Here is an 11,698-nt window from a genome sequence, read left to right on the forward strand (position 1 = left end):
CCAGAGATGGAGCAGGGGAGAGGCTTCCCAGAGACCCAGAGGACTTGTTTCAGAGTGTCTTTCCACATCTCAGGACATACTGAGTTCTGCTGAAGTGGAAAACAAGACTGGAGTTAAGTGCCTGCTACCACCCTGCAGGACACAGCAAGAGGAGATAAGTAATGAAGTCTAAAACCAATTCACTCACACAGGAGATCTGTATTTATACCATTCAAAGAGCAACCTTTCTTTGCTTACAGCAAAGCACTGTTTCAGGGGTCAGAAACCCTCTGCCGCCTGTTCTTTACACAAAGATGGAGCAGTCCCACCCCCAGCTATTGCAGAACCCTCTCTCCTACCTCCCAGTACTTATAAGCACTGCACGATGCTGCTGTCACCCCGTCATGTACTCACCCAGACAACAGACTGGTGGTTGAACAAACCCCCACTTCTATCCTACCTTCACTTATAAAAAGGAAGCTGAGAGCAGAAGCAATTATATACTAATGGGCACCTGAGCAGCTGGGAGTGAGAGGAGCTGTCTAGGCTCCTGTTGCCAGAGGAACAAATTGGTATCATCTGGCCACAATTAAAACTCAGGCTGTGATTCTTTTTTTTTTTTTTTTTTTCTTCTAAAACAAGGTTTCTATCCACCAGAACTGTGGGTGTCTGCAGCGGCTTCCATATAGGAATAGCACAGGCCAAACCCTGCTGTTTATGAAAGGGATTACGTCAGCTGGTGGCTTCAGATAATAAGCGACCACATTTGAGGATCCATGAATTTCCTCCTGATCTGTTTTCTGTGATCCAAGGAGAGGCTGTTCCTGCTTTCATGTTCAGAGCTGACTAATTTGGAGAACACCTGCAAAGACACCAAAGCAATATCCTCATCTGCTAAGGCATTCCTGCAGGCTCCTAGGCTGTAACAAGGGTGTTGTGCAAAAACAGTGCAAGAGGTCCTGAGCAACAGCTGGCAAGTGTCAGGTACGTAGGAAAGGAGAGCTCCAGCCTTCCTGTGGTTTCTGCACATGGAAAGCACTCCATGCTCAGAGTGAGTCATTTATTACTGGTGCTGCAAAGCCCTAGACAAAACAGATGAAATCAGCTGGCAGTGGGCAAGCCAAGAAAACATCTGCTTGTGCCCATGTGGTGTGCAAAACCAGGGCTGCCATGTTCTAACACCTTAATGGTATGAAATTAGAGCAAAACCACATGGTGAATAGTTAAACGGTAGTTTTATCTCATGGAGAAATTAAAATCTATCTATGGCTCTTGTTGTGTACAGAAGGAATCTCTTTGTAAGTTGCTGGTAATTAAGGAAAACACACTTGCATTAAAAAGCCACGTTGGTTTTGATTTTGAGATTTTATTATTATGTTGCAAGTTTAATTGAGAGGGAAGTGCTGGCCTTCTGTGCCCTTTGCATCTCGCTGTGCCTGTTGGATCTGGGGATGAGCCTGACGCTTTGTTTCACACTCAGACGAAGCCATGGCCAAGGCGAACTCAGCTCGGGCTGTGGGCTGCTGCCACCACAGGGCTGAACCAGAGGGCCAGGAGGTGAGAGAGATCCCTCACGGGGTGTTGGCACTGCCCGAACCAGCTCACCTCTCCTCTCTGCCCAGGCAGATACAGGGACTGCCTTCCTCATGGTTGTTTTTATATGATCAGGCAACAAATTATTTTTATTCTACCAAAATTAAGCCTGTTCCTCGAAGCTATAACAAGGGCAGCCGCAACCAAAGGTGACGGGGAGTGCCGCTGGTGGAAACAGCCGTCAGCAGTTTGCATGACCCAGGAGTGCTGTAGACTAGGGGGAAGGTGAGGAAGGCCTCGTAGCACCTCCTGTGGTCTATTGTTCAGGACTTCAAAGATCCCAGGGATCTGTAGTCACTGCTAATAGCTGTTATCTTCTGGTAACAGTAATTATGAACTGAAGGAGACTCAGAGACAGTGATTGTAAAGGGCCAATAAAGCTACACCTTTTCTGCTTGACTTACTTGATTGCCCCTGTTTTCCTTGTATCCACCCCTCTAGGATGTGTCTTTTAATCCTTCCAAGCTGATCTATACGCCTATGAATGCTCACTGTCAATAATACAGTTATTACTGCTGCCTGACTATCCTGAAGCTTCTATCAATCATGCATTAATCTTACACGCAGCTCCTAGGACTCCATCTCAAATGCAAATGTAAGATGTAAAGAACCGGGAGAAGAAAATTCTAAAGCCAGTAAAAGCTGATTTACACTTTCCCAGTTCAGCTTCCTATTAATTTTGCCATACTGGATTTTGGAGTAGTAACTCATCAGTCGGCATTTGTTGAAAGTCCACATACTACTTATGCATAAGCATATAAACTTCACACGTGTGAGCAAAGGGACATGGAAACAGTCACAGCAAGTTGGATCAGTGGTGCATCCCTCCAGTGTGTGCCAAGGGAAAAGTGTCCAAGGGGGCTGCAGACGACTCCTGCCGGTCCTCCCCATGTCTGCTGACACTTGGTTCAAGCACTTCCTAATGCTGGGTTTGCATTTGAATTAGTGACCACCGGGTATTTTCTTCCATAAATCCAATGAATCGTGTTTTGAACCCTTGTAAAATTTTAGCATCCTCTACGCCACACAGCAGTGAGTTTCACAGCTTAACTACAAATTTTGTAAATGAGTCCTCATTTGTTGCAGTGAGTGGGCCTCTGCTACTTTCACCTGATGTCCCCAAAACTCATACGTGAAGAGAGAGAGGATAACCATTCCCTCTTTGTCACAGCTCTCACGATCAAGCAGACTTCTATAATATTTTTCCCTGGACCATTTATTTTTGCAGTCTGGAAAAAAAAAACCAAAACAAAATAAAAACAAACCCAACAAAACAAAAACCACCACCTGTCCTAACCTACTGAACTATCCTTCACAGGGAAGCTGTTCAAACCCCAGATCATCTTCACGGAACGTGAATGTGCCATGTCCCTGCTGAACCACTTCACTGAGGTGATGCTGATGTGTGCCTGTAGGGTGGCTGGGTGACATCCAGATGCAGGAACTCGCTGATGCGGGCTGCAGGAGCAGCTGCTGTGGCACTCCCAGGCTGCCGCAGCAGGGTGGCCTTCCATCTGCACCCACTGAGCTGGCTCCCATCCCTTCTGTGTGCTGGGCTAGCTCCATCCCTTGTGCATGCTGAGCTGCTCCTGGGGCTGGCAGTGCCACAGCAGCATCCCTGGGCAGGAGGGGTCTGGCTGTTTGCACAGCAAGCTGCCCAGCATTCAGGGTAGGCTGAGAACCAGAAGGTGTTCTCTGAGAACCAGAAGGTGTTCTCTGAAGCAGGGGCATCACTCATCACTATTTTACACATCACTTTGTTCATATTTCTTCTACGATGAAATGTCATAAGAGGGGCAAGAATGCTTTTGTCATCAGCTAGTGGGGAGAAACAATAGCTCTGCTCATTCTGTCACCACCCCGCAGAGGCTGAATCACCATCACAAGGCGAATTATCCTCTTGCCTGTTGCTCAGCTCCTTCATCCCGGTGACTCATTCTGGAACAAGGACAAGAGTGAAAGGCGGATGCTACAACCTCCTCCCCCCTCCAAAACGTGAAGCAAATAGCAATCTGGTTGGGATCATCTCAGGGCAAGGGACAGTGAGCAGGGCTGGCGAGCCCCCGGGAGGCAGCAGTGGGGCTTGGAGGCTGGGGATGCTGCACAGCCGGGGGCAAGGGCTGGTGCAGGGCATGGAGAGCGCAGCAGCTCCGGGCGTGCAGCGGTTTTGCTGGTTCTGCAGCCTCTCTCAGGGTTGGTTTCTCGTTAGGTAACTCCACCAGCCTGAGACAATGCATAGAAGTTTGTCTTTCCTTGCTCAGCAAAGGTTCTTCATAAGCAATATTTCTTCTGCCTGCCTTTGGTGAAGAAATGCAGATTGTTTGGGTTTCTGTACACAGGGCCAGCAGAGCACTGGCTGCTTTGCCAGTAGCATGGAGGGATGCTCCTCTCTGCAGGCTGTTTTAAATCGATTTAAATGGGCTATAGATGCTCACAAGGAGAAATGAACCCTGTCCTGGTCTAACACAGCTCTCGTAGCTCATTCTGGAGAGCAGATGTGCCAGTGACCTCTGACCACAGGCTGAAGGCTTTCCTGAAGGGATGCAAGCCCCGTGCATGCCCCCACGCTGTGGACAGCCAGCCTGGACCCCAAGCTCAGCCTCGTCTATCATCCCTGGGGCACATCCATCCAGCTACAGAGTCAGAGAGGTGGCATCTCACCTGGCCCATGAAGTGTTGTAAAACAAGTGCTGGTGATTTCAGGTTAAGGAAGCTCCAAACAACCTGATGGGGGAAAATATGTCTCCAAAAAAAGGGTGCCATATGTGCCCGCCAAGCAGGGCTGCTCGCGCCGCTGCAGCGAGGCTTCTCTCATTACTCATTGGCAGTGAGACACACTGCCAGGCTGGTGGCGAAGAGACATCGCGTTACCAGGATTAGACACAAAATGTATTTTGCAGGAGGGCTAAAACTAGTCTGAGGGTAATGAATTTCAATGGCATGCTGCCTTTCGGAGCATGCTAGAGAGCAATGCCCCCTTTCTTTGGCTTTGCTGTTACCAAGGGCGCCCTGAAATAGAGTTGCTGACGGGGCCATGTGAGCACCTGGTCACCCCAGGGGTTCAGGTGAGCAAGAGCATCTCTGGCAACAGGGCGAGGAGGGTGCATGACCAGCCCTCAGCTGACCTGTGCCGGGGGGAGGGGGTGGGGGGCTGGGCAGCAGCACCTCAACTCCCTACCTGCCCTGATGGCACTCTGCCAGGGAAACCCTAAAAACCAGCCTACAGGCACTTTTCCACTTGCTGGGTGGATTGCTCTGGCAGAAGGATTTGTGCTGGCTTAACTCCTCATATTTACGTTTCTCCTGTGTCGCTGCTTGCCTCCCTGGTCTCCACCGCCCCTCCTCCCCCAGGTTTCCTCACCTCCATCACCACCCACGCTGCAGCTCCGCTGTACGTGCCGCGTCTCGTGGAGGCTCACAGGAGCACGGTGCAGCCAGAAAATGGCCTTTCCTGAGCGCACAGAGCTGAAAGAGGAGGCAGCAGGTGCCACAAGCTGCTATGGGGTAAATTAATTGTTAAGGCAAGAAGAAGGTCATTGCTTTATCTCATTGCTAATGGAAAAGTCCAGTCAATTAAGCTTTAAGACACACTGGAAGTACTAGCAGTGATTACAACTGTCAGACAAATATTGTGTGGCAAGAAATAACAAACTAACACAGATTTTTTCTGAGGCTTTTTAAGCTTAGGGGAAAAGGCACGCTTTTTTTTGCCTTTTTTTTTCTCTTTCTTACAAAACTCCCCTCTGCAAAGGCAGACAGTAAATCCAATGTACAAGCCTTTGCTGGGACAGAGAATCTCCTCAGTTTGCAGCCACAGTGTAAGCTCATCTGTGTACGATCACACCTTTAATTGTGCCTGTTATGCTCAGAAATGACCTATGATTTCATACAAACTACATAATATAAGGCACAGGAGTTTGAGAGTATTGCTGAGGAGCAGAGGGAGCTTTGCAGGCAACATCCCCATCACAAACCGACTGCTCCGTGGCCCGCACCAGCTTGCGTTGTGTGTGATGGACCAGCCAGCACAGAACACCGTGGTGCAGGACCTGGCTGCCGCAGCCAGGACAGCCCATGACTGCCAGGGCAGGTGGAGCATCCCCAGCCAGCCCAGCCACTGCCCCCAGCAAAGCCCAGCAGCCAGCACAGGGGCTGCCATGCAGCCAGTGCTGCTGTTAGAGGAGGGGCCAAGATGCTTTGTCTATGAAGGCTGGCTGTATCCCTCCTGTGGGGAACTACAGAGGGTCTAGGAGCTTCCCAGACACCTGAAAGGTCAGTGAATGTGCTGAGCTTCTCACCCGACTCTGCACAGCACAGCTGTTGCTGCAGGGAAAAGCTCAATGGCAAAGACCCTGCCGGGCAAGCGAAGATTCCCATCACAAGGTAGCAGGTATCACTGGAAAAGCCCAAAGTGTGGCCCAGCTCAAGCGCCAGCCCCCCAGGAGCTGCAGAGCAGCCCTGCACCCCCTCCGAGTATTTTCTGAGACGCACAGAGCCAGGGAGAACCTCCCCACAGCATCACCAGCATCACTGCAAGGCTCGAGCAGGGAATAGCGCGTTCATGAGGCCACCTGCCCCCGCTCCCTTGGGGATTAATAGCACTGACATGTGCTGGTGAATCATTAACCCCAGGAGAAGTGGTTCTCCCGCAGTAATTGTCTTTCCGTTGCGCAGTAATGCCTGCTAATAGTACTGACAGCCTTCGCTTTTAGGAGGCTTACGGTGTCGGAATTATCAAATGGGTACGCGCGCTCCTCCTGACCCTGTGCAGGCCTCAGCCTCTCTGGATAGCCCATTTTATCCCAATAAGTAACATCCTTGCTTAGAGATATTATAAACAGACTGATACATAAGCATAAATGACAAGGCTGCTATTATACCAGGGGTTATGTTGACATTACAAACCGATGCCGAAGCTGGAGAAGTGGTGCTGTGGTCACTGGGCTCCCAGGCAGGACATCAGTGGTGCCTACTGGAGAGGTTCAGCCCGAGACATTTCGCATTGCTTTGGAACAGGCTTCCATAGCTATTCATTGATGGCATTTCCAAATTATTTTTAGTACTAACAAAATAAAATAATAGTGTTTTACACAGAAGCCAGCTCCCAGGGTTTACAACTGCTGCAAGGCTCTTTGAGCCTTTGGGCACTGAGGGGTATTTTCAGCATTTTTGAAGGCTGGGAACAGCCTCGGAGGGTGCAGAAGCCTTGGTGAAGGTGGTAGGAGCTAAGCAGGGAGCTCAGGAGAGCCAGCTGAGCCTGAGACACCCATCCCTGCTGGGCTCCGGCTCCGGGAGGAGGCTCACAGCAGGGTGGTGGGCTGTGGAAAGACAGGGAGGGTCACAAAGCCGAGGGTGGGGGATGGCTGGAGTCCTGCACAGCCACTGCCTGCTGCAGAGCTGGGAGATGCTGCAAACACTGCTGGGCCCAGACACAGCCGTACCTGAGCAGACGGTGCAGGAGAGCCCATCCAGCACAGCTGGTCTGCAGGAGCATCAGGATCCATCCCAGCCCCGTGGGCACTCCGTGCTCGAGCCCGTGGCTGGCTGGGCACCTGGTTTAGGAGATGGGGAGCAGAGGACATGTCTGATGGCAGAGCCTGTGCGTGGGGGGACCGAGCTTGGCGCAGCACTGGGCTCTTCCCAAACACTGCACAGCAAATAAAAGGCAGCAGCACATACCACACAGGTAAGATTCCCTCTCTGAAGCGCTTTATGTCTGTAGCCCAGTCAGGTTTCCCCTCACCTCCCAGATGTTACGTGACCTCCAGGGTCACCTCAACTGCCACTTCTGTCCCCAGCAGCATCAGACAAGGCTTGCAGGGAGAGCTGAGGTCCTGCACTGAGCTGACAGACACAAGGAAGTGTTCGCCTCCCATAGCACTTGTCTGTGTCCCCTAGCTGTAACAGTCTGTTTTATTAAAAACCCACCTCTCCTTGCAAACCCGGTGCGGCAGGAACTCCTGCCAGCAGAGGGGAGCGAGTCTGGCTGGTCTCGGCACCCTGCGGGAGAGTGGAGCTGCTCTGCCCGCTCAGGGCTAGGAGATGGAGCACACCAAGCACCCAGCACGGGCCCCCAGGAGCAGAACCCCCATATTGGGGGTCCCAGGGCAGCCCAGCCTTCCCACTACCCACCTCAGTGATCTCTTTTCCCCAAAAAGAGGAAAAGTCTTCAAAATAATGCTTGGGATTCTTACTTGCTTGCCCTGAGCCTGCTCAGGACACATCCAGACCTCTCCACAAGCACAAGGGCTGCTGATCTGCTTCCTCGGGGCGAGAGGCTGCCACTGCCAGCTAACCGCCTCAGCCCTGGGAGCCTGGAGCTGCACGGAGGGAAAAGCCACCAAACCTTCTGTGACTCACACTGAAACCATGAATCGTCTGTATTTCCAGGCAGGCCTGTAATCAGGCTGGAAAAGGGCTGATCCGGAAAGGGCGCGAGGGTGACAAGGAACCGGCTGTGTGAGGGGTCACAGCCTGAGCTAGGTGACCCACAGCTCATCCCCCAGGGCACAGCCCCCCAGCCTGGGGGGAGCATCTCCAAGCAGCCATGCCTGCATTTTCCCCTGGCTGCTCAGGGGCTGCTGCTGCTGCAGAAGCTTCAGGAGGTTTTGCCTGCCACTAACAGCACTCGTATCACCTCCAAAATTAGGTCTTTTAAGGAACGTGATGCTTTAAATATTCAGCTGCGGGGGTGCGATGCGCACTGGTGTGGTTACAGCTTAAGACACATCCACCACCTGGTTACCAGCTGGCTAAAAATCCAGCCCTGCCCATTTGCTGCTTTCACTTACAGAAATCCTTCAAAACATTTGCAATCGCTTCAGGAACACTGTTGTTAGCTCCAAACCTCCTGATGCCCACTGCTCGCCACTGCAGTACTCCAGGAGCTCCTGGGAGCTCTCCCACCGCGCTCGGGATCAAAGCACCAGCCCAGCTCAAAGCGCTGCTCAGAGTGGATCTTACAGATGCTTCAGCCAAGTCCTCAAAAAAAGCTCATCTGCTTTCATCCTCGCTGCAGCCTAACAGGCATCTGCAAGCCCCTGGGATTCCTTGTGGATTCCTTTTCTCTCTGTTGTATCAAACCAGGATGAATCCTCTCACAAAGCACATTTCAAAGATCTCGGCAATCTCAGCAGTCCCATTTCCACTGGCTCAGAGCTGGGTGGATGGATGGGAGGGAGGCAGCACCGGAGCGGTATTTTCCAGGAGCAGGAGCTCAGCCTGGTGGGCATCCCCTGGAGATGCCCAGCACAAGAGTTGTGTCATGTGTCCTTCACCCTCAGAGGCTGGCTGTCTGCTGGTCCGGGAATTTGGGTGCATTTTTTTCCATCTGTGGGATGGAGTTAGCATGCCTGCATTTTTTTCTGAAGAATTATAGAAGAGGGGAAACAGCAGCCATAAAATGCAGTCCTGCAAATCACCATTTCCCTGGAATAGGAAAGAAAAATACCCGGTGTTACTCTCAAATACCAGGGCACCTGCCCCGCTTCTGTTTCCCTGGTGCCATTCCCTGCACGTGCCAGGCACACACCACCACTGAGCCCAGCCTGGGACCACCTAAGGCCCTATTTACTCACAGGTACCAGCGTTAATAGCAAATCCTCCATTCCATGAAAGACCAAACAAAGCAGCAAAGTGAAGCCCAGACGCTGCTGGGCATAGCTGTGTGCAAGTGTACACCCAGGGCCGGGTTATCTCTTGGACACTGACCTCAGGGCAGCGTGAGCTGCTCTGGCACAGATCTTCATTAGGGAGTGGAGCTCATGACCCTCAGCGCCACGTGGGATGGGTGGCATTTGGATGGGGTGCGGGTCCTGGGAGAGCATCACACTGCAGACACTGACACACCAGTCGTCTTGCCCAGCACAGCTCGAGAGTGGCCAAATCTAGAGCAAACCCAACAAAATGCGTGTTGCTGGTGCTCCACTCTCAACTCTGAGGGTTTTCTGGAGGATTTTGGCAGGGGTTTCAGTTACGGTGCAAACCAGAGCATGACTGCAGCCGGTCAGAAAGCCACAGAAGCATCTGTGTGCAGGATCCTGCCACAAATGGGGGACCAGGAGCAGAGACAAGTGCCGCAGGGTCCGGCTTCAGCAGCCAGGGCCACAAAGAGCCTTTCAGGGTGGCCGGCAGCTGCTGGGGCTCAGCGCGGCGGTGCGGTACCAGCCCGTGCACGGCCGGCAGCACCAGCGTGCAGCTTGGCTCTGTCTGCGCTTTGTGCCGGCGGCTGAATTGCCTCTGGTGGAGGCATCTCCCCTTGTTCTCATCTGCCAGGGCTGAAAAGGACCTTTTCAGGGCCTGAGGACAGTCTCTCACCTCCACCCAGTGCTCAGGACACCCAGCATTTGTGGCACCTGGCTGGGCTGCGGCACCAACACCCATCACATCTGTGGGGGGACTGCAGGGAACAAGGTAAAGCACCATGTGCTGGGGGTCCAGGGGAAGCCTGGGCTTGCAGGCAAGCTAAACCCCCCCTTGGGCTGCACAGGGGAGAGGGATGAGCAATGGCTTAATGCTTAGAGCCAAGGAGCCTGGGTATCTGTCTACTCCATTCCCACAACCTCCTCCACACAGGACAGCCAAGCTGATGCACAAGAGGGGCTTTGCTGCACGCTTGTCCCAGGAGCTGGGGATGCCCTGGCAGCTCCCCTCTGTGCACAGATGGCAGGTGGCTGGAAGGGCCCTGTTTCAATCCAGGGCCAGCCCCTTGGGGACAGCCTGTTCTCCCACTCACCACCCCACAGCCCTGCGGCAGCTGCCCAGGTCGCAGCACTGTGCTGTTTCCAGCAGCAGGTTAGAGCCGAGTGGCTTCTGGCAGTGCCAGAGTGGGAGGCTCTGGTGTTAGCACAGCGTGAGCCCGGAGCTTCCCAGGGCTGCTCCGGCCAGGGGGAAGCACGGCACATGGAGAGCTGTTCCCAGGGTGAGCCTGCTCCCTGCCACCACCGCACTGCTTCAGACTGCCAAACCCTTTGGGAGCGCACAGCAACGCACTGCTCGGCCACACACACCCACAGCCATCCTGTGGCAGGCTGCCCTGTGCCCCTGTAGCCTCCCCAAGATGCCACGCAGTCCCCCACAGCACCCCTGGCACCCCACCGCATCCCTGCGCTGAGCTGCCCCCACGGCACACCCACCCACACCTCCCGTCAGCACCACAGCCCGGCCAGCCGAGTCTGCGAGGGAAACTTGCTTTCAAGAACAACAAGGGAAAAAATGTCCACCAACCTCTCGAGGTGCTCTTGCCATCCCTGGCAGTGACTTTCCCTGGTGCAGGGGCCACCAGCTCTCGCGGTGGGTGTCTCCCCGGGTGTTGGTGCAGCGTGCTCAGAGAGCTCAGCCAGGGACGGTCACTGTCCCTCAGGCACGGAAGCGGTTTTGGTTGGGGAGCTACAGCTGAGTAGCTTGAAATCTTTCAAGCTGAAATCTTTTGAAAGACCCTGCGCACCTGCCTGTGCATTTCTGTCCGCTCTTCAGCAACGAAGTACAGACCTGGCACCCCCAGAGCCCCAGGATGCTGCAAAAGACAGGGACATCCCTGTGCCTGCCGTCACCCCCTGGGCCACCACATCCCCACTCCTGAACGCATCACCCCACATGGAGGAGCTGGCCTCCCCTGTGCGTGCCAGGGCTCCCCACACACCGGCTCCCCCCACGCTGGCAAGCCCCTTGGTGCCGAGGGGGGGTCAGCCTGGTCTGGCACAAAGCCACGTGTACTGTGACAGAAACACGGCCACTGCTGAGAGAAGGCTGGGAGCCACTTGCTGCCCCCCTGGGACATTCTCCCCTCCAAGCCCCTTGCAGATTAGGGCCAGAACACAGCTGGAACTGCATTGATCTGCTGAGCAATTAACCCAGGAGCTGAGAAACAAAGGGTGGGCTCAGAAGGAAGCGGGATGAGGAGGAAGGGGAAAGGCCGCAGCCCTGGGCGCGCTGCGCAGGCAGCGGCAGAGCAGGCAGGGCTGGTTTGTGCCATGCCAAGGGTTTGGCCCCTCTCTCCAGCACAGGGCTCTGCTTTCCAGGCATGGCGGTGGTGTGGCTCGTGGGAAGTGCTGCTCCACAGCAGGTGAGCTGGAAGAACAGCACGTTGCTCCTTGCTGTGGGATTTGGTGCTACAGAAAACTTGAAA

General features: G+C 53.6%; 1 long non-coding RNA gene across 1 annotated transcript; it reads right to left on the reverse strand.

The window, feature by feature from the left end:
- Window positions 1–638: 638 nt before the first annotated feature.
- LOC119156986 lies at window positions 639–10,621 on the reverse strand. Its single transcript, XR_005107336.1, has 3 exons — window positions 9,283–10,621; window positions 4,934–9,000; window positions 639–3,510 (listed from the first exon to the last, which is right to left on the reverse strand). It is a non-coding gene; the product is annotated as an uncharacterized LOC119156986 (long non-coding RNA).
- Window positions 10,622–11,698: the final 1,077 nt, after the last annotated feature.

The sequence above is a fragment of the Falco rusticolus genome, chromosome 13, assembly GCF_015220075.1.
Source record: "Falco rusticolus isolate bFalRus1 chromosome 13, bFalRus1.pri, whole genome shotgun sequence".
In the NCBI taxonomy this organism is placed as follows: Eukaryota; Metazoa; Chordata; class Aves; order Falconiformes; family Falconidae; genus Falco; species Falco rusticolus.